The sequence below is a fragment of the Amblyomma maculatum genome, chromosome 2, assembly GCF_055883805.1.
Source record: "Amblyomma maculatum isolate TAMU_Amacu chromosome 2, ASM5588380v1, whole genome shotgun sequence".
Classification (NCBI taxonomy): domain Eukaryota; kingdom Metazoa; phylum Arthropoda; class Arachnida; order Ixodida; family Ixodidae; genus Amblyomma; species Amblyomma maculatum.
Genome location: NC_139345.1, coordinates 56,134,408 through 56,156,429, shown reverse-complemented (window position 1 = coordinate 56,156,429; position 22,022 = coordinate 56,134,408). Strand labels below are relative to the sequence as shown.

The 22,022-nt window shown below is 44.8% G+C and overlaps 1 long non-coding RNA gene across 2 annotated transcripts; it reads left to right on the top strand.

The window, feature by feature from the left end:
• The first annotated feature begins 1,097 nt into the window (after positions 1-1,097).
• LOC146198699 (uncharacterized) lies at positions 1,098-11,642 on the top strand. Of its 2 annotated transcripts, XR_014705008.1 has the most exons (4): positions 1,098-4,738; positions 6,613-6,713; positions 10,359-10,524; positions 11,532-11,642. It is a non-coding gene; the product is annotated as an uncharacterized LOC146198699 (long non-coding RNA). The 2 variants fall into 2 exon arrangements; XR_014705007.1 differs by having other exon boundaries at positions 1,098-6,713.
• The last annotated feature ends 10,380 nt before the right edge of the window (positions 11,643-22,022 follow it).

The following is a 22,022-nucleotide window of genomic DNA, read 5'->3' as shown; positions in this document are numbered from 1 at the left end:
TGCAAAGAAAGGAATGCCGATGGTTGAAAAGGGTAACAAATTGGATTCCAAGGGAAGGAATGTAGCAGAAGGCAGCAGAAAGTTAGGTGGTTGGATGAAGTTAAGACGCTCACAGGGGTCAGGTGGATGTAGCTAGCACAGGACTGGGTTAATTGGAGTAATATGGGAGAGGCTTTTGCCCTGTAGTGAATATAGTCCGTCTGATGGTGATGGTGAATCTGATCCCCTTGCCCACTTATACATCATAAAATAAGCATGCACACACATGCACAATTCTCTTGCGGCTTTTATGTTTTCCTAGGGATTTGGCTAATTTGCCTGTGTTTCATTTTGCAGGCACCAACCGGCATTGACTGGACAACAAAGTCAACTTGCCGAGTAGACATCGAAATGAGTGATGTCAACCTCCACAGCTGATGGCCTTTATGTTTGTAGAGTTATATCCATCCTCATGCCTTGAGGGCTAGCCAGAAAAGTGGAACTAAGATGACAAGCATTATAAAAGTTAATATTTGCATCATTGTGTTTCAGCATAAATAATAATCTTGTTTGACACTTAGCAGTTATATCGGAAAGCACAATATTGGTAGTGTGTCCTTCGTATTATGTAGCGATTATCTGCCTCAAGGAAAAGGAATGAGTGGTCCGGTGTAATGTCCTTTGTGCATATCATTCGATACAAGAAACGCACAAGTACTGTTCGTTGTGGCATTGTTTCCTTGTACTGACACTCCTTTGCTCAGCTTTATTTTGCAGGCCATTACTGATGAGCCAATGGGTGAATTGTTTCACAAGAAAATTTAAATGCAACATCTTCCAACCTTTCCTGATTGCATAACTTCACTTTCCAAGCGTGGGAAACTGCAATGTGCACTGATCTTAGTTCCCGGGGTTTATGCTCACCGGGCTAAACATTTTATGCTTCAAATGGTTACTTAACCACCCCCCTCCCCCCCTCCCTCCTCAGTTTTGCCTAATAAGATAAAGACAATATAGCCTCCTGACAATTTTTTTTATTATGCTCAAAGGGAGCTTGAGAAAGGTGAGGGGTCCTTAAGATGGGGATGATAGCACTTACTGGCGCAACATTTATAGTGTGCACCTGATTGTTAATGCTGTTGCTTTTATCTAAGGATTTTTTTTTTTTTTTGCAGAGTTTGCTCTTAAAGCATTTGTGCCTGAGGTGAAAGGTTGTTCCAGAAGATATAAGCCAGGTGTTCTTAAACTTGAGTGATGACTACTATGAAATATTGTGTGTGTGACATAATGGCTTGCTGTGCAGGATTTCCAGCCTACAAACATATATTGTGTTTAGACCTGTGCAAGTAAAGTCACAATTTTTCATGACCTTCACTGGAGGCTCTAGTAGAAAAGCATGCAAATAAATTTTATCGTGCGTCATTGGTGCATTATTCGTGATGTTATGCCTTGTGTTATAATGCTCGCACTCTTTCTAAATGTCTTGTATTGATCCTTTGGCACTATGAAACTTTTTCCTGGTTCTTTCTTTTTATCGCATTTGATGCTTTCTAGCAAGAGCTGTTCTGCAAAAGAAGTTGCTTTGCCTTTCCTTTCTCTGCTACCCAATATGAATAGATGTGTTTTGACGTGCAATGGTTGGCTACTGTTGATTGAACACCATACTCAGCGTTCATTTTCTCGCTGTTGATATGTAATGGCGAGGCAGTGTGAAGGGGAACAGCATAGCCTATAGCAACCAGCTTTATCGTGTGCTTCTGCCTGCCCTAAAAATTGGAGGTGCACCCAATCACAGGCATGGTGAGATGCACCTCATTTTTGTTTTGGGTGCTCAAAATTTAATTTTCTATTTCACTCATTATTCTTCAGTATTTAGCATACTTGAAGTAACTGTCTTCTTAGAAAGGTACCATCAATATAGGAGCCCTCGAAGATAAATTCTTTCAAAAGGTAACCGTTGTGGCAAAACTGCATAAACCTTGTTTGGCCATAATACTGCATTCACAAGTGATGGGGCTATTTTTTGCTTTAAATTACTGCATTCATCCTGGTCATTTTGCAGATTTGTTGTCTTTAGAGATCCAAAAATTATATAGACAATATAATTATGCTGTTATTTTTTTATGGATCTCTCATGTTAAATATATTTCTGCCTTGAAAAAAGTATCAACTATAAAATCTTGGTAGCTCACAAATGTTTGTGATGTTTTGATGCCTTGGCATTAAACGGTTTAATCTACATGCACTAATCAAGTGCATAAAAATTTCAGAATGAGAATATTTTGCTTCAGTCAGAGTTCTTTTAATGTGTTATGAAATTTAACTTTGTTGCAGCAAATGCTGGTTTTTGGCTAATTGGTTTGTTTCTTGTAAACATTGCACCGTGTTCTCTCATCCTTGTCCTTTTTTTTGCACTGTTTACAAAAATGAAAAAAAAAAAATATTTGCTTCAAACTAGCTGCCAGAGCTGTTGAGATTTATTTTTACATTCATTACCTTTTTTGGTCAACACCATGTGAACTGCAGTTTTGGTTCTCTCCTGTTTTGAAAGTACTCTGCATTTCATTGCAGGCCCACTTACCACAGCCTACAAGTACACCACATTTCCAGAACAAGATTTGCCAGATCAGAAGCATCCCATCCCCTGCATAGATACTTTCCCTACAAGCTCGTATCATGGTGAACCCACAGACGAAATACTGCACAAATGCAGCTACTGCAATTTGAGCTTCACCTGCAAAAGCCACTTGGTTAAGCACGTCCGTAAGCATACAGGCGAGCGCCCTTTCCACTGTGACTACTGTGGTAGCCAGTTCGTATACAAGAGCAACCTGAAGGAGCACATCAGTATCCACACGGGTGAGCGCCCATACCATTGTGAGCACTGCAGCAGTAAATTTGCGCAAAAGAAAAACCTGCTTTGCCACCTGAGGATTCACACGGGTGAACGCCCATATTGTTGCACCTACTGTCAAAGGAGCTTTGTACAGAAGAGTACCCTGCAGCTGCACATACGTACCCACACTGGGGAGAAACCGTTTCAGTGCCAGCTGTGTCCCATGGCCTTTACGTCGGGCTCAATTCTTGCGAGACATACGCGATCCCACAAGGGTGAAAAGCCATTTCAGTGCGAGTTGTGCCCAAAGGCGTTCACTAGGATGTTCAGTTTAAAAGAGCACAAAGAGAAAGAACATAAAGGGAAATGTGGTGTCCATGATGCCTGGCCATGATCAACATTTTGCTAACAGTCTGTATTTTACTTGCTAGGAACCTGCTAAGTATCTATAGCAAGTTTAGGGTAGAATAAGATGAGAGAAAAAGATTTATACACAGTATGAAAGAGCACTGAACAAGGGTGGAGGATGAGCCTCAGTTTGCATGCCGAGCCAATGTTCCAATAAGGGGACTTATCTTCATCTGAGCTTCCGAACTGAGGCTCTCCCTCAACCCTTCTCTAGGGCTCTTTCAAATAGCAGGTGTAGCTACTTAACATTTGTCAAAATTGTTTTTAGTTTGTAGGCTTTCTTTTCGTGGACGCTAACATATCTAAAAAGGCATTTAGATGATATTGGCTCACGCAGCACTGCTTTCTAAGTGCTTTCTCAATGAGAAAGTGCTCCCAAACTTCCACAACTTTAATCTTTTAAAATTTGCTGGTGGCATAACTTTTTTTAATAAAATACTTCGAACAGTGACATGGCCTGCATTATTTTTTACTGGTCCTATTACAGAGCCTGCCTCTGAGAGTTTTGGTGCCATTTTATTTTTAGTTAATTAGATTTCCCAGTATTTTAGATTAATTCTGAAAATATCACATCAGCTCTGTAGCTTTGGCAGTAGAGAAAAGAACCTGCTTCTTGATGGCTTTTAGTAATTGTTCTCTAAAAGTGTTGGAATATTTGGAGTGAGAAAAATCTCTCCTTGAAGATATTGCTTAATTTAGAGGCTTTGCAAGTAATCTGTTTTAAGCAATTTAACAAAGTTTTGATTGCTCAAGTATCTGCATCACCATTTCTCAGAGAACTGCCACCGTGTTTGACAATAATTCCATATCTTCTTGGTGTTAGCGATGTTAAAATTAAACTTTATTGATTTCTTACTACATTTATATCAGATGCTGTCTAGATAACGAGTTGTTAGGTTTCTGAGCACTGCATTTTTAAGCAACTGTCATTGCTCTAGTTCATGAAAGATTATGTATTTTTCGCATATGCTTGTCGATGTATTCACTTCAGTGTAATGCAAAGTATATTTGTGCATTCTTCCATTCTCTGTCTGCTTTTGTAACATTGCTTAGTTCATTTGAGTTTATTGCATTGGCTTTAGAAAATGTTCTTAACCTTCTGGTCTTTTGTAATTGTCATTTTCACCACTCTAGCTCTATAATTAATAACCAGTGTTGAAGCTAAGTTACCCACCTTACCTAACACCCAACCTTCTCGCACCTGGAGGCATTGCTGTGTCCTACAATGAGAGAATATTGTAACAGTTGTTACACTGAAGAACTACTGCAGCGGCTGAACGAAGGCACGGAGAGAGCTGAACGAGAGAACGAAGGCTCCGGGAATGGGTATAAACTTCAATGTCCTCAACTTCTATCTATTGCGGTCTTCTACTTCTAACACATGCTTCACTGCCCCCTTCTCTGGAGCGTCACGCGGAAGCGGTGTTACCGTCAGGAAGAAGACCGGAGAGAAAAAGCATTCAAGATTTACACCACGAGTCTGACATCACAGTACAGACTGCATGCAGCCTGAAGGTCAGTCGAGGGGTTGCTCGTAATACAATTGATGCATTCACATCACTGTAGTGCCAAGCATATTTGTGCATTCTTATCTCTCATTCTTCATCTGCTTTTGTAACATTGCCTACTTATTTGAATCTATTGCATTGGCGTTTGGAAATGTTATCAAAATTCTGTTTTTTTTTATTCTCATTTTCATCACTCTTGCTCTATAATTCAAAACCAAGGCTGAAGATAAGCTCCCTACCCTCCCTAACACCCAACCTTTTTGCACCCAGGGGCATTGCTGTATCCAACACTAAGAAAATATTTTCTACCATGAATGTTATCACGCGACTACCTTCATGTAAGCTAAGGTAGTGACCAACACCAATGTGCATTCACCATGATGGGCAAAGTAGCACGCCCCCTCTTTAACAAGAGACCGCCTGATCAACCGGACACAGTGACATCACCACCCAAGCCAAAGTGGCTCACTGCTATGTCTATGGCGTCATCACACAATGGCCACCATGGTGGCGCTCCGCCATAGTCTACAACGCCACCTCAACACGTGACCACAGAGCAAAACCACCAGGTGACACGTCACACGCCACCATAATTATTTAAGGTATACTGAACAAATATCTAAGAATATTGAAAAAGCACCACAATCGCATTCTTTACAGACGATTACACTAGTACAGAAACATAATTCGGGTTAGTTTTGAGCGGATGGCTGTATTTTCGACGTTTTCTGAGCGGCCACCGGGTCAGAGGCAGCGCGCTCCCGACTGTTAGACGGCGGGTGTGACGTCACAACTACCCTCAGCAACGTCTTGGCCCCGCGATCCTGACGCCGCACCTGAAGTTAGTTGACCATCTACACACAGTGTCGGTTCCCCCGCGTCGCGCCGTGCACAGTGATGCAAAGTGTGGAATGCTTAACACGAGGGAGGTCGAGGGGGACGCGTACGGAGGGCGCGTAAGTTGCTGACAATTGTTTTCGCGCAGGGAGGAAACAATGAATTGTGCGCAGAAACATGAGCAGCAAAAAAAAAAAAAAAAAAAAAAAGAAGGCACCTTCGTTTCTGCGCTTTGGAGTGCCACGGGGGAAAGGAAAAATGAACGGGTGCGACCGGCCGCGATGGGGGTAGTTGTGACGGGATATCCGGTTTTGTCAGAACTTTCACAGAAGCCCGCTAAGTGCGGCGATTTGAGAAATATTCATTAAAATACGTACTTTCCGCTCATTTCTGTTCAGAAAGGGGATTGTTTTGGTCACTTACAATGCGATAGCTACCATCTGCGCTGGAAATCTCGGCGGCAATTTTTTATTTAGTATATTTAAGGTGTGATGTCACCACAACACCTCGCGCGCGCACGCGACCGCCGGGCCAGCAGTTACCCCCTATGCTGTCCTTATGCTTTATGCTACATGGACAGGTGCCAAGATTGGGCCACATGCAGGCATAATTGCTTTCAACATTTTGCCCCGCCAATTGGGCTCAGAGGAATGGCAAACTGTTCGGTGTTGAGCTGCCAACCACACCGTTGGCGTAGCCGACGAAGCCCGAAAGCTGCTAACAAACAGTCTTTATTCGAGCTCGGCATAAGCCTAACTACGCAGCACGAGCCGCGCCCAAGCTTCCGCGAACGCACAGCGCAGCGCCCCCCAGGCTGTCCAAGACTAGCCACTGCAAGTGGCTACTGCCTACTACAATACCTCCCCTGACAGGGAAGCAACGTCCACATTTTGTGTGCTGGTGGGAGGCGTCAGCGAAAGCTGTGTGTGGATCTCTTAGAGAAACAAATCTCCGCGGGAGCGTTACGTCCGTGCCGTCACCGAGAGATTCCTTGTCTGCGTGTGTGTGTATTCATGTAGAGCTTGGTTCTTCGCTTCTCTTTAGCAGACTTGAGAAAATGGACAAGATTGGTCCGATTTCGCCGTACAGCGCCGTCTCCGGTGTCAACCATAGACGATCTAGGCTCGCCCTAGAGTGCCACCACGGTACGGTCCCTTTTCGCTTTAAGTCTGTCACCCATGCTTCATCCCCTTCCAGAAGGTTGGGAAGTTGCTGCACGCCATGTCGTCTATCGTAGTTTCTTCGCTGCTATTCGCAGTATTGAGTTTCAAAATTCCTGAGTTTAGTGACCTAAACAAGCATTCCGCGAATAAGAGGAAGCTTTGTCCGTAACCGCCTCCCCATCATAGTTCAGAGGGGCTGTAGCCATTTTTCGATGGAGTCTCCCTGTAGGATTAAGAGGATCAGCCAGATCAGCTACGGGTCTTGAGTCTTCTTCATTGAAGTTTTGATGATTTTCACAGCAGCCTCGGCGAGTCCGTTGCTCTGAGGGTAGAGTGGACTTGATGTGATGTGAAGCAAACTTGGTGAAGCCTGAGGACGAGAACTGTGGACCATTCACCTCTGGAAGGTCGTGTCGGGCGAAAATTGATTTGCAGTGATTGGTCACTGTACTCGATGATACGAGTCAGTTCCGCCCAGACAAAAAAAAAATTCAATGGGTCCAATTTGGAATTTCCCAATTGAAATGAGTTGGTAAAAAAACCAATTGTGTTTTCGCCACCCATTGGGCCTGCCCATTTGATACGAGTGGGTGCTCCCAATTGGAAATAATTGGTCACCCATGAAGACCAAATGGTTCACCTATTGAATGCAAATGGCATACCCATTGAGCCCAAATGGTTTGAATTCACATAGCTGAAAAAAAACAATGGAGATGCAATTTCAATGTTTTCTTCCAGAAGTTATAGGGAAGCCGACTTTTATACAAGTGGGATGAAATAATTTTTTACAGAAATCATGAGAGACAAGCAAGCATTACACGCACGGAACTAACACAGATTCAATGTTCATATCCACAGGTTGCAGACTTATATACTCCATTCTTTGAACAGTGCTGCTGGGACCAGTGACACATCTTTGTTATTCAGAGTTAACATATTTAATTATGCGTGCACTTACAGTGAACACGATACAATCAATCAATAGGAATAAGCGGCATATACTTTTTATAAGAACTTAAAATTTTCACTGTTGTTTCTTTATACAGGTATGTATATCTGTGCACATCTCAGTCAAGGATATCACTGACTTGACTTTCCCAATTGGGGATGTTTGCTTAGGACCAATTAGAACCAATGGGAAGCCCAGTTGGAAGCCCAATTCGTTTCAAATGGGCATCCCATTTGGGAGCGAAATAATCCCACTTGGGATTGAAGTAACCCATTGGGCTTCCCATTAGCCCAATGGGTTTATTCAATCCCAATTGGGATGCACAGTTGGTTTCGTGACTCCCAATTGGGAATGAAGAAACCGATTGGGCGTCCCAATTGGGGCTGAAGAAACCAACGGGTTTGGACAGTACCCATTGGACAAACCATTTGGGATTGGCAGAACCAATTCAATCTGACTGGTCTTCCCAATTGGACCCATTGATTTTTTTGACTGGGCGGGTATCTGGAGTAGTAATCAGTCACAACCACCAGTGGCTATTTAACAAGAAAAGGTTCATTGCAACTCTGCAATAGAGGGTTTACAAAAGTAAGTCTGGCCACCATAAGCGGCACGCTGATATGGTGGCTAGAAGGGGGAGGTGGCGCCAGCGCCGGCGTATCCGCCGAGAAAGCGCGATCCTCTGGTTCATGCGCTGCCGCGAAGGCCGCGGTGGCGCTGCGGTCAGCTTGGCGATGCAGCCACGCGATCGCGCGCGTGTGCAGGTTCGCGCGCGGTGTATGGACGGTGCGGCAGCGTTCCTGTTTGTTCGCGGCTGCCAGCGTGATCTCTCGTTTATGGCAAGATGTGTTGCGCTGCTTACATGTTAATGTGGGTGCCTAACTTCGTCGAACAGATGAACTCCAGCGCAAAAAAAAAAAAAAAAAAAAAAAAATCACAGTATGTCCCTCCCAAGCAAAATTATCAAGTTTTATGTTCTTACCAGGCAGCACTTCTATGTTAAGGCCCAGAACTGTAAGCGCAACGCTAAGCAGGGAAGAATGAACGTGCTGAAACTTAGGAGGGTGCTCTAAGTTGCATATTTATTCAAGGTCGAATGTAATATATTTTTTTTTATTTAGCGGGAAGTGATATCCTTGCCTCCCCATTTCTTAGTGCCAAGAGATGAATGCAGTGTTTGTAATCAATGTTTAATGTTTTTTTTTTCTAATTACACAGAAGCATGTGTAAATGTATCTGTTATTTTGAATTACCCTGAATGTTATGATGTGCAGTACATTGCTATTTTGTGACTGCCGAAGACTTGACGCGTTTGAGTTGTGGTGCTGGCGGAGACTTTTGAGAGTTCCTTGGACTGCCAGAAGATCAATTCAGTCGATATTGTCGACCATAAACCCTGACTGCTCATTGGAGGGTTAAATTCTAAAGTTAAAGCTCAGCTACTTTGGTCATCTGATGAGAAGAGAGGAGTCGCTGGAGAAAGATTTGATGTTGGGAAAGGTTGAGGGTCGCCGGAGAAGGGGTAGGCAGTGAACGCGATGATTAGATGGCATCGAGGCGCTGCAGGTGAAGTTATGTGATATTAGGAAGATAGTGGGAGACCGGAAAGCGTGGCGTGACATGGTCCATAGGGTCACGAAGACACGACTGAACTGAACTGACATTGCTATTACTACGATGTGCAATAAATTTTTGCTATGCTTTGTTTTGTTTGTTTGGATCCCCAATCACATTTTTTAGGAGTAATGCTGATACTTCGTATTCTTGAAACTGAAGGAGGGGAAAACATCGACCAGAGAACAGCCAACCTTTTTTCTTTCATTTATTACCCCTTTTAATTTTCTTCTTACATATTATTTTATCCCCTGGGGCAAACAACGTTGTGGGAAAAAAAAAATGCGACCGCACGGAGCCGAAACGTACATCCTTCAACCCTCATTCTCTTGGTCTGTCTTCTACTTTCGACATGCACTATCTTGACCAGACGGGACTCATTCAAGACCCTTTAATTCCTGAAACTGAAAGGATAGATACGCCTGTATTCTACACACCAGAAGTATTTTAGTACCAACCGATCGTTTTTAATTGTTTTGTTTGTTGGGTTTCATGTGCGAAAATTACTCTGGCTATGAGAGACACCGTAGTGGAGGACTCCGGAATTTCGACCACCTGGAGTTCTTTAACTTGTACTAACATCGCACAGCACACGCGTGCCTTGCTTTTCGCCTCCAGTGAAAAGCGGTCGCCGCGGCCGGGATGCGCGATCCCTCATCCTTGGGCACAACAGTCGAACGCCCTAACCACCGCACCACCACGGCTTAAAATTGAATTCTGTCAGCCGTAATCAGGTTCGACTAGAGTTTAATGAGCTAAACCATTACCTGCAACATCATTGAAAGGCCGACGCGTTGCACGCACGGTAGGCATGCGTATGTTCAAGTACCGTGGCTCAAGGCGAGCGGCGCGTACCATGCATCGCACTACGGCCAACAGCGCCACCTACACCCGGCTTGAAATGGAGGAGCGGCTTCCGTCCGCCGTTGGCGTCACCTCCCCCTTCTAGCCACCATAACGCTGATCCCGCGCTGGCCGCCATATTTTGTTCGCTCCATCCGTTCGCTTCGTGTCCATTCGTCAGCGCTCGCAGTTCTATTCATGCTTTTCACGTTTTAACCTAGTGTGCTGTGCTTGGACCTTTCTACGGTACCTGGCGGTGTCTGTTAGCGACGCCTAGAAGCGTATTTGGCAGCCGAGATGTGCGGCCGCGCTGCCGAGCGCAGTTACAAATTGCTCTACGAGTCGTGCATGGGCCCCTCGGCAATCCGCAGCGTCATCCCTATCCAGGTACAGTATCCAGAATTCTGTAATGTGGATTTTTTGTTGTCTGTGCGCCTTTGCTGTTTACCTAAACGCCTATAAGAGACGATCGCGAGTTTGTTTGCTTGGTTTGTACAATCACCTTCGCTCATCCCCCTGGAAGATACTTGGTTGGTGAAATGAGCGAGGATGCATTTCATTTTATGATAAAAGGATCGTGCGTAATTCTACGTAAGTTGGACTGGCGCTTAGCACTTTCCTTCCCATGCCGTCGACGCTAGTTCGCAGAAATAATCGGGGGCTGCGTAAAAAAAAAGTGCCATGGTAATTTGTGCTTCCAGTGATTGAAGATTGATTGGTGTGCGATAGGCGATGACGAGTTAATAAAATCTTTGTAATTGATCAATTGATGAAATAAAGCAACGAAAAAAAAGAAAAATTGGAAATTAAGGGTTTAAAGGTGTCAGAATGAAAAACCAGTGCTTGGTGCTGCTAAGGAAGTAAATTTATAATGTGTAATTGATTAATTGAAATAAAGAATGTGTTCAAAAGTGTCAATTGCTCAGAATGGAAAGCCGATTGTTGCTGACGCATGCGTATTGGTGTATAAAAATATAAAGCATCAAATAAAAATAAATAAATGATAGATATATAACATAACAGAAATATAACATACATAACAACATATAACATACTACACTTGTGTGCAGTATGTTACTTTTGAATGAATTCATATTTCACTGTATTGTATTCTTTTCACCCCTCCTTCTAGGGCCCAGTTAGGGCCTGCAGTATTTGGTAAATAAATGAAAGAGTTAAAGTATAACACGTGGAGAAAGAAAACATTGTGCGTGTGTGTATGAGAGAGAGAGACTATCGCGTTATACCTTTAACAGCGGAGCTTAAGTGACCCCCTAATTTTCTATAACGATATGATATAATATAAATCTGACTTTATGAACACAGCCAGTTGCACAAAACACAAACACTTCGCAGTAATGCGAGTTGACTTTTCAAATTTCTTTTCGTTTCAGCCGAGTTCCTCCTCCTCCGAGTTCCTCGAAGCTTCCAATGTCAGCGCTTTCATATGAGATTACGGCTTCAAATGTTTACTTTCTGACAGAGGAAATAAACAAGAAATCGACATATTTAAAAATTCCACTGAATTTCAAGTAGCTGTGAATTAGCGAACCATCGGGTGACTCGAAAAAACACAGAAAAGTGAACCGCACGCTTCGTTATTTTATCGGCCGCGCTGGCAGGTATAAAACCTGAGCTCCACGCTCTGGACGTGTACCGGTCGAAACGGGCTGCACGTGAGCATGTTACAACACACTAGCGGGATGTCATCTTTTCCTACTTTTCCAGAAGCCGCAGGTTTGGCAGCCGCTTGCTTTTGCAGCGTGAAACACGCATCTCGGGCGCACTAGACAACCGTATTGCTCTCTGCACCAAGCACTACCATTTCGTACGACTGAAAAGTAGTTTTGGTAATCATGCCCGTGTCTTAAATCCAATACACAATGGTAAATGCAACCTATGTACAAAATGTTTCAAAGAACAGGGACCGGGTGCCCGTTGAATGGCGCCACCGTCGGATGGATGGATGGGTGGAATATAGGAGCGTCCCCTTTGAAACGGGGTGGTAGCAGTAGCTATCATGCTCATTTTTCTTTCTATATCTTAATTATTGATTTAGAAGGGTTAACTAAACCATCATTCTATTTATTAAATTTTGTTCCTACATTACTAACATTATGTCACTTCTCTGCTTTTAAGCCACCAATCTTCCAGTCGTTTTTTGCTAGTTTCCACCGCCGGTTTATTCACCCGGCCACTGTTATCTCTAAACCCCAGAGCTTCAGGAACAGTGATTGCGCCTGCACCAACTTCCGAATGGATACCATTACATTCGAGTATAATATGGGCAATTGTTTCACTGGAGTTTCCAAATACAGCACATGCGTCATCTTCATTGTTAAATTTCTTTTTGTAGCTGCGTGTTCTAAGGCACCCTGATCTAGCTTCAAAAAGTAGGGCACTGCCTCTTGAGTTATCAAAATCTTCCTTCCTGATCTGCATTTTCCACTTTCGGTATAATTCCACACTGTTTCTTTTCCATCGAATTTATCCAATTTTTACCTTCTGTGTTTTTCACCTGTTGCTTAATGCTCTTTATTTCTCCGTCCTTGTTACTAACATACTTACTAGTTAGTTTCCTAGTTCTTTTCCTCCATTGTGAGTCAACGCCTTTTAGGTACAGGTATTTAAATACTTTAGCTGCCCATCTATTACTGTCCAATTTCCTCAGGCGTTCCTCATATAATATTTTACTCTGAGCTTCCCGCACTTCGAAAGATGCCCAGCCCATATCTCCCTGTACCGCCTCATTTGTAGTTTTGCCGTGGGCACCTAGTGCTAATCGTCCAACGGATCTCTGATTTGTTTCTAATGCCGACTGTACCTCTGATTTTAGGCACAAAACCGCATTTCCGAAAGTAAGTCCGGGCACCATAATTCCTTTCCAAATACCCCTCAAAACCTCATACCTATTGTATCCCCACAATGCCTTATGCTTCATTATCCCGGCATTCCTTCGCCCTTTGACCTTAAGTGATTGATTGCTCATGCTTTCCCATGTATGCCAATCCTTCGTTTACCCATACCCCCAGATCTTTATATTCTGCTACTCTAGGTATTTCAAGGCCCTGTATTTTAAGACCTTGATCAGTTGAGCCGTTGAAAATCATCAGACCCGACTTAACTGCGCTGAAACTGAAGCCTAGAGCGTCCCCTTCGTCTCCGCAATACTTAACTAGAGTTTGCAATTCTTCCAGATTCTCAGCTAGCAGCACAATGTCTGCATACATCAAACCGGGGAGGCGCTGCTCTACCGCCTTTCCACCTAATCTATATGACAGGTTAAAACCTAGGTTATTGTCTTGTATCCTCCGTTCCAGGTTTATCATATAAAGCATGAACAGCACCGGCGATAGAGGACAGCCTTGTCTTAATCCTTTGCATACTTTGACATCCTCCGTACTTCTTATCCCTTCCCACGTAATTTCTACTTTGTTATCCCGGTATATTTCCTGTAGGAACTCTATTATCTCATAACCCATACCTTCTCGTCGCCTCGGTGGAACAGCACCGCCCACGGCGGAGTGCCGAAACAGCGGAATGCCGAGGCAGCTGAGCGGCGCAGTCGTTTCCGTTCTGCGAAGCGTTTTTGAGCCTACCCGTCGTTTTGCGGTGTGGCTTTGAGAGCTTTGAGCTGCTTTGAGTAATCGCAAGGAGTATTTTGTGACCGGGAAATATTGGAAAAGAAAAGGGCTGTTCTCGGCAGGGCGTGCGTGTTTTTTCTTTTTTTTTTTTTTGAAATTACCCGGCGCATGGTATTTCTGTTATATACTCAAAAATGCCGCGCGCGTGATTTCACCATGCGCTAGGAACACCTTCGTTAGGCACTGGTTAAGGCGACTTCGAAGACGGGAATTGCGCCTGCACTGCGCGTCCATCTTATATTAGGTCTAGTCGAAACCTGCCTGAAGATCAAATACCGCCGAGCCGTGTAGCCGGCGCGCCGTAGTAGTGGTAGTTGTAATGGTCAGCGTTCATGTAAAATGAAAAAGATGCTGCACCTGTCTTTTTTGGTAATAGATAGGTTCAAACGATTCAGAGTAGAATAATAGCAAATTACATTCCAGTTTCAACCTTGCAACGAGAGCTGTAAAATGAGAAAAATAAGCAAGACAAAAGTAGGATCCTATTTATGGTTGGAATAGCAAACACACATATACTTCCAGGACTTCCTGCACAATTACGCTAGAATAGCTCACTGAACCCGGCCTTGAGACTATCAAACTTAATCATAATATAAGGCAAATAAGTAATACCACCTCAGCATCATTTTTACATATACGACAATGCTCTTGTTGAACACGTCGGAGCTGCTACATATAATTGACTTAGAAAATATTATACTATACATGCCTTTCCCCCGACATGCTGCGGAGGTTGTGAGAAGAAAAAAAAAGTTAAATTTCCTGCTAGCGTTCTCTCAGTGCAGGAAGTTCAATGCGATTTACCGCACCTGCCTTGACCATGTGAAGGCAATAGTCCAATATTGTCAAACTGTTAAATACAATCGAAAAAAAAAAAACGCACACACACACTGTGATGTGTTGTAAGATAAGCCGATACCTAGCTGACCTCGATACCTGATGAGTGTGAGGGGACACGACCATGTATGTAGTTTTCTATTTGTACGTAAAGGAATCCGGATAACTGAAAGCCATTCCTTTTACAACTTTGTCACTGCAGCTTGCCGGACTGCTGCTAAATCTGTTTACATTGGCCATAGAAGCAATTTCTGGGAGAGGTTAAATGGTCTTGTCATACTATGCCACAATCAGAAAATCTCACGTTCACTAAAACGCCGATGAGAAACACATGTATTTAGGCGGGCCAGGAAATGGACGCTGCTGAGAAAATACGTAAAGCCGTGTCAGGTGCAACGTGAATGCAAAAAAAAAAAAAAAAAACTGCTACACGGCCTTCGAAATTAAAAGAAAAATGCTACGTTTATGCTCGTTTCCACAAATTCAATTCCATTTTTTTTTGTTCGACTTTTATATGAAGCCGATAGCAGATTTTGTGACCATGCGGTATTGATTGAGCCATTGAGCTGTGAAATGAGTGATTTTATTAGGCTAAATGCACTTGCCACAAACAAATGTTAACGAATTCTAAGAGTATCAACGCAGAGCTCTCGGCGCATTTTCATTGGTTGACAAACGAAAAGAGGAAAAATGACAAGATCATGGTAATAGGAATTGTTCATGTCTCAATCTGCTCTTTCTGTTTAGAGAAAAAAGTAAATTATCTTTGACTATGTCAGCGAAAGTATCTGCACAAACATTGTCTCTGTCCATCACTGAAGATAGCAATGCAGCCCGGGCGACGATGGTGGAGCTGCCTTTTCTTTTTCCGTGCTGGGGTTTTCTTGTACACAGGCGGGGAAATGCTAGCGTTGTAACTTACGCTGTTGGGTTACTTCGATTTCCAATTGTCAATAAAGTGACTACAGATGAAGGAGTGCGGCTTCGACTCCGAGACTCTCGTGCCGTCACTCCTGGGGAACAGAAGGCACAGAGCATCCGGTAGCAAGCGGAATTTTAAAAATTCGACACTTTCCATGACCACACAGTAACCAAATACGTAGATTCGTGCCTTTGCCTTTCAAAGAACCATGCTTAGGTCACCCGCCATTCATGCTTCTGTGGAAACCCGTAGAAATGAATCGACTTAAAAACGTCCGACGAGTTTGCGTAGCTGCCAGTGAAGCCAACAACGCCCCACGTTTCGCCAGCCTTGTTTGGCCAGACTTCATTTCACTGGACAAATTCACATAACTAGCCCAACTTTCTGTTCTCTTGAGAATATATTCACGCACAACGTCATCTAAACCTTAGGATTTCCAATTTTCACACAAACCAACGACAAATAGTACGCTCCAATACGCTGGCAATGCGCCGGCCGGGGCCGGCGCATTCCGGCGATTGAGCGATGCGCTGAGAGGCGGCGCCACCCGTTCAGCTGTCCGGTCTCTATAGCGATCGTTATAAATGCATTGCTCCTCCTCCCGTGTCCTCCATCGCAGCTTAAGCTTGTCCTTCAAGTTCACAAGGCTCCATAGCACGCAAAACAACCTTGCTGTTTTAGGTGATAGCACATTGTGTGAGCTAGCTCCCAGTCAGAGGGACGTGCAGTAATGCTTTACATGATGCGTAAAGCCCTTGTAAAGCCGATTAGGACTGCAAACGAACGGTCGCATACACGCGTATACCTTGATTCCGTGCGCGTCTACGACGCTGCGCTTGCCGCAACAACATGCTGGCATCATTCCGAATAGAGCTTGGAGCTAACAGCGACTGCTGTGATGTTAAAAAATGAAACAATCGCTTGTGAGCATTCCAATGCACCTTTCGGTGCATGCACGGGTTCTACGAAGGCGCACGTTGACAGCGTACTCGATGGGAGCAGCGGACGGACTGAACAAAACATGGCCGCCGCGCAGTTTCTGTTTCTTTCACTAGATGGCGCTAACTTTTGTAAAGCCTCTATGGCCTTGACGGAAACTCGATCAGTGCTCTGAAGGGGCATTTTGCGATTTCTGAACGTCTTGACACATTCTTGGCAATGTTCTACGGCGGTTTCGATGTCTGGCCACTGTAGGTCACCAAACGGAGTCCTTGCGCGGACCTGTGTCTTCGTGATGCCGAAGTGACCTTCGTGCAAGAGGCGCAAAATTTCTTTCCTGCACGTGAGTGGCACCACCACACGGGTTGCGTAGAGTAGCAAATCGTCTTCTACGGTGAGCTGTTCATGATGCTCGTTAAGCTCTTACGTCCAGGAGCAGATCTCGTCGGGAAGGCCAGTCTTTTGTGCAGTGTTCTCGGAGATATATGCACACGCGATCTGATTTCTGGGCTTCTTTTAGCCACCCAAGGCAGTGCTGCTTGATGGGAAGAGTTGTCCTCATGCAGCGGACGAAAACTTCGACATCGCTCTCTCTCTATCACCAGTCTCCTGCAAAGGTGCTCTAGAATGCGTGTTGGCCGCGAGGAGGTCTTTCGATCCCAGGGACGTCGGCCTAATACCTCATCATTCGCATTTTAAGTCTGCGGCCGCGGTGTAAGGTCACCAAAACTTTTTTGCATTAAGGTACAAACGGCCTGTGGTCGTTTGTATGAATGACTTGCCGACCAGGTAGTCCTTGAACTTTCAGCAAGCCCAAACCAGGGCAAGAGCCTTTTTCTCTATTTGAGCGTATCGTTTTTCAGTGCCGGATAGAAGCCGAGAAACTTACCACTGGTCTGTTTCGGACGAATCACTGCTCCCAGTCCAAAAGAAGAAGCGTCTGCACAGACCACTGTTTCCTTAGACATGGGTCATCTTAGCCGATTATAATCACTTTTCAATAGGGCGTTTCTCTTCTGCTTTCTCACTGACTGCTGTTATTAGTGCTATTTGGTGGTCGCGCTCTTTTTTTGCCTTTTCTGCATTTCTCTTAATCAGGACCCCCACGTGCAGACTTAAATGTTTATACCGGGTGTCCCAGCTAACTTGAACCAAGGGTTACAAAATAATATATTTGAGGTAGGTCAGTGAAACCAGTTGCATACAATTGCTAGCCTCCTTGTGCACCACAGGCAATTTTTCGTTTTGCAATTAGTTAATTACGTTAATTTTTCTAACTTACTAAATATTCACCTTAGAACAAAAATGTGAATTGGAAAGTTGTAGAGCACCTTCAGAAACCCCCCTTCCATTATTTGCGATAAAGAAAGTCTCACTTGTATCTTTTTTCCAGGCTCAAAAGAAAGCCCGCGAAATAAGAATAATACCACGTGACAAGCGCATTTGAGCGCCACGATTGTGGTGCTCTCAGTTGTGGTTTGAGCGAACGAAATCAGCTGCTGCCGTGGCTCCATGGTTCCGTCGCAGCGGCAGGCTGAAATTTTGGGAATGGTTGGGGCCAGCTCGAGCTCGCCCGTCGCCACTGATATCTTGGCAAGGCCTGCGCACCCCAGCAGCCTACGTCACGACAGGCGGATGGCGATAAAGTACCAGCAAATGAAGGTGTGGGCGCGTATCTGAGTCTAGTCACATGATGTCATCTCGCCCCTTTACCCAAGCCTGTACGCGCAGATTCAGTGGCTGGTGCCTTATCACTCATCCGCTTGTTGTGACATTCGCTAATGGGAGAGAACGTGATGCAAAGGGCTTGTTAGAATATCGGTGGTGTCGGCTCGCCGCGCTCACTGCTACTTGCACCGTCACGTGGGCCGGCTATCTGACGCGGGTGAAGAAGTCATCACAGGCATATCGGCCTGCCGCTTTAATGGGGCCCAGGAGACACGGCGCCGCTGATATATTGTTCACTCAAACCACGTTTGAGAGCACCACAATCGTGGCGCGCGCATGGACTAGTCACGTGGTTTTATTTGTATTTCGCGGGGTTTCTTCTGAGCCCGGGTCTTCTGAGTCTTCTGGGTCTTCTGAGTCTTGAAGCCATAGGTAGCGTAAGAGGGTTCTAGCACAGCTTTCGCCCTCGCTCTTGATCACGTTCTACGTGACGCTGGCGGTAACAAAGGACGTCCCACGTCCGCCGTTATGGCTGAGGGTGGCGCTGGTGAACACTCTCAAGGTTCGTATACAGACAACATAAATACCCAAGAAAGTAGCAGGGGGGGACAGCGGCCGATGTAGCTCAGTTGGTAGAGCACCGGACGCGTTATTCGGAGGTCGTGGGTTCGGATCCCACCATCGGCACGTTGTTTTTTCTTCTACTTTGTGTCTAATTATCTTTCCCCTAAACAGATTACATTACTAATTTCTGTGCTTATCCAAGTAAACATTAAAAAAAAGACATAAAATACCATCCCCAACGCTTTCCTTGGCCTCGCCGACTGTTGGCTTCTTTCCTTCATGTATTATAACGAGCACCCTCATTTCCCCTTGATTGATCTGTTTGTAGCTTACGGGGGTCTCGGTTCTGGCAGTCTTGAAGCCATAGGTAGCGTAAGAGGGTTCTAGCACAGCTTTCGCCCTCGCTCTTGATCACGTTCTACGTGACGCTGGCGGTAACAAAGGACGTCCCACGTCCGCCGCTATGGCTGAGGGTGGCGCTGGTGAACACTCTCAAGGTTCGTATACAGACAACATAAATACCCAAGAAAGTAGCAGGGGGGACAGCGGCCAATGTAGCTCAGTTGGTAGAGCACCGGACGCGTTATTCGGAGGTCGTGGGTTCGGATCCCACTATCGGCACGTTGTTTTTTCTTCTACTTTGTGTCTAATTATCTTTCCCCTAAACAGATTACATTACTAATTTCTGTGCTTATCCAAGTAAACATTAAAAAAAAGACATAAAATACCATCCCCAACGCTTTCCTTGGCCTCGCCGACTGTTGGCTTCTTTCCTTCATGTATTATAACGAGCACCCTCATTTCCCCTTGATTGATCTGCTTGTAGCTCACGGGGGTCTCGGTTCTGGCAGTCTTGAAGCCATAGGTAGCGTAAGAGGGTTCTAGCACAGCTTTCGCCCTCGCTCTTGATCACGTTCTACGTGACGCTGGCGGTAACAAAGGACGTCCCACGTCCGCCGCTATGGCTGAGGGTGGCGCTGGTGAACACTCTCAAGGTTCGTATACAGACAACATAAATACCCAAGAAAGTAGCAGGGGGGACAGCGGCCGATGTAGCTCAGTTGGTAGAGCACCGGACGCGTTATTCGGAGGTCGTGGGTTCGGATCCCACCATCGGCACGTTATTTTTTCTTCTACTTTGTGTCTAATTATCTTTCCCCTAAACAGATTACATTACTAATTTCTGTGCTTATCCAAGTAAACATTAAAAAAAAAGATAAAATACCATCCCCAACGCTTTCCTTGGCCTCGCCGACTGTTGGCTTCTTTCCTTCATGTATTATAACGAGCACCCTCATTTCCCCTTGATTGATCTGCTTGTAGCTCACGGGGGTCTCGGTTCTGGCAGTCTTGAAGCCATAGGTAGCGTAAGAGGGTTCTAGCACAGCTTTCGCCCTCGCTCTTGATCACGTTCTACGTGACGCTGGCGGTAACAAAGGACGTCCCACGTCCGCCGCTATGGCTGAGGGTGGCGCTGGTGAACACTCTCAAGGTTCGTATACAGACAACATAAATACCCAAGAAAGTAGCAGGGGGGACAGCGGCCGATGTAGCTCAGTTGGTAGAGCACCGGACGCGTTATTCGGAGGTCGTGGGTTCGGATCCCACCATCGGCGCGTTGTTTTTTCTTCTACTTTGTGTCTAATTATCTTTCCCCTAAACAGATCACATTACTAATTTCTGTGCTTATCCAAGTAAACATTAAAAACAAAGACATAAAATACCATCCCCAACGCTTTCCTTGGCCTCGCCGACTGTTGGCTTCTTTCCTTCATGTATTATAACGAGCACCCTCATTTCCCCTTGATGGATCTGCCGGAAGAAAAAAAAGATATACGTGATGCTTTCGTTATCGCAATTATTGGAATGAAGGTTTCTGAAGGCGCTCTCCAACTTTCCCATTCACATTTTTGGTCTAAAGTCCATATTTGGTCTAAAGTCGAAGAAAAATGAACATAATTAGCCAATTAAGTAATAGCAAAACAAAAAATTGCCTGTAGTGTGCAAGGAGGCTGTCAGTTGTATGCAAGTGGTTTCACTGACCTACCTCAAAGATACTATATTTTAACCCTTGGTTCAAGTTAGCTGGAACACCCGGTATTCACTTCCCAAACTACACCGCGTCTTCGTCTGCTTACATTTTTGCCAGCTTCGACAGTGACAGTAGTCAATGGTCGTCGCGTCTGCCTGTTCCGTAATTCGTAAGTTGTTCGCCCGTCACATTTACTGTATAACTAGGTCGGAAGTCAAGCATTAACTTTTTATCAAAACAATGAAAGATAAACAGGTAGATGGATTTATTTAAAGGAAAGGCAGAGGTTGGCCGGGATAATTCAAATCTGGCCTGCAACTCTGCACTGAAAAAGGGGAAGAAGAGAAGATCATGATCGGTGACGATGTGGGAGAAGGCATATAAAATATATATACAGGCACAGTAGCTTGCTTTAGAAGTGCGAATCAAGTCCGCTGCGCACAAAAAAAAAAAGCAAAGAGCACATACTGCCTGGACACCCTTCCCCTTGTCCTGCCAAGCGCCCAGCAGCATTCCTCCTACAGAGGTCTCTTGTCCAAACGCTTCAAGGAAGCGGCAAACTTCTTTCGCACGCATGCACACACCGATAATGTATGGTCTACAGTCTCTGGGAAGCACGAACCTTTTTAAACGAATGTGTCCGGCGTCTGGCTGGGCCCAGTATAAGCTGCTGTAGCATTCTCAGACAACTCGTAAAAAGGCACGTCGTATCCGCTCTTGAAAAATGCACAGCTGTTTGGAGGCCATTGCCGGGTGAGCTTTTCGCTTTAACATCGGTCTGTTCATTCCCATGGAGCCCGCAGTGGGAGGCATCCATTGAAACATTATCCTGTGGCCTTGCAGCTGGGCAGATGTGAGGAGCTCCATAATGTTTAGTGCCAGGGACTGGTAGGCAGTGTGGCAAAAGAAGTTTTCAAAAATGTTGCAGTGCAGTCTTTGAGTCCATGCATATAGTACAGAATATTTTTGAGGTGGTTCCCCACATATGTAGTGAATAGATTCCCAAATGGCTACAGTTCAGCAGCGGTTGATGTAGAAGATACGTCCCAAAAGGAAATGTAGAGTCGTTTTCTGAGCTGGTATGGCCACAGCTGTAGCAGATTGCCTGTGCTGACACAGATCCATCGGTATATACGTGAATACAATTAGGATATTCTGACGAGATGTGCGCCAGAGTAAGTTGAGTCCACTAAGTGGCACCATTGATTTCTTTAGCATTCCGGGAACACAAAGGCGCACCAAAGGTTTATCCATAGCCCATGGTGGTTGGGCAGGACAA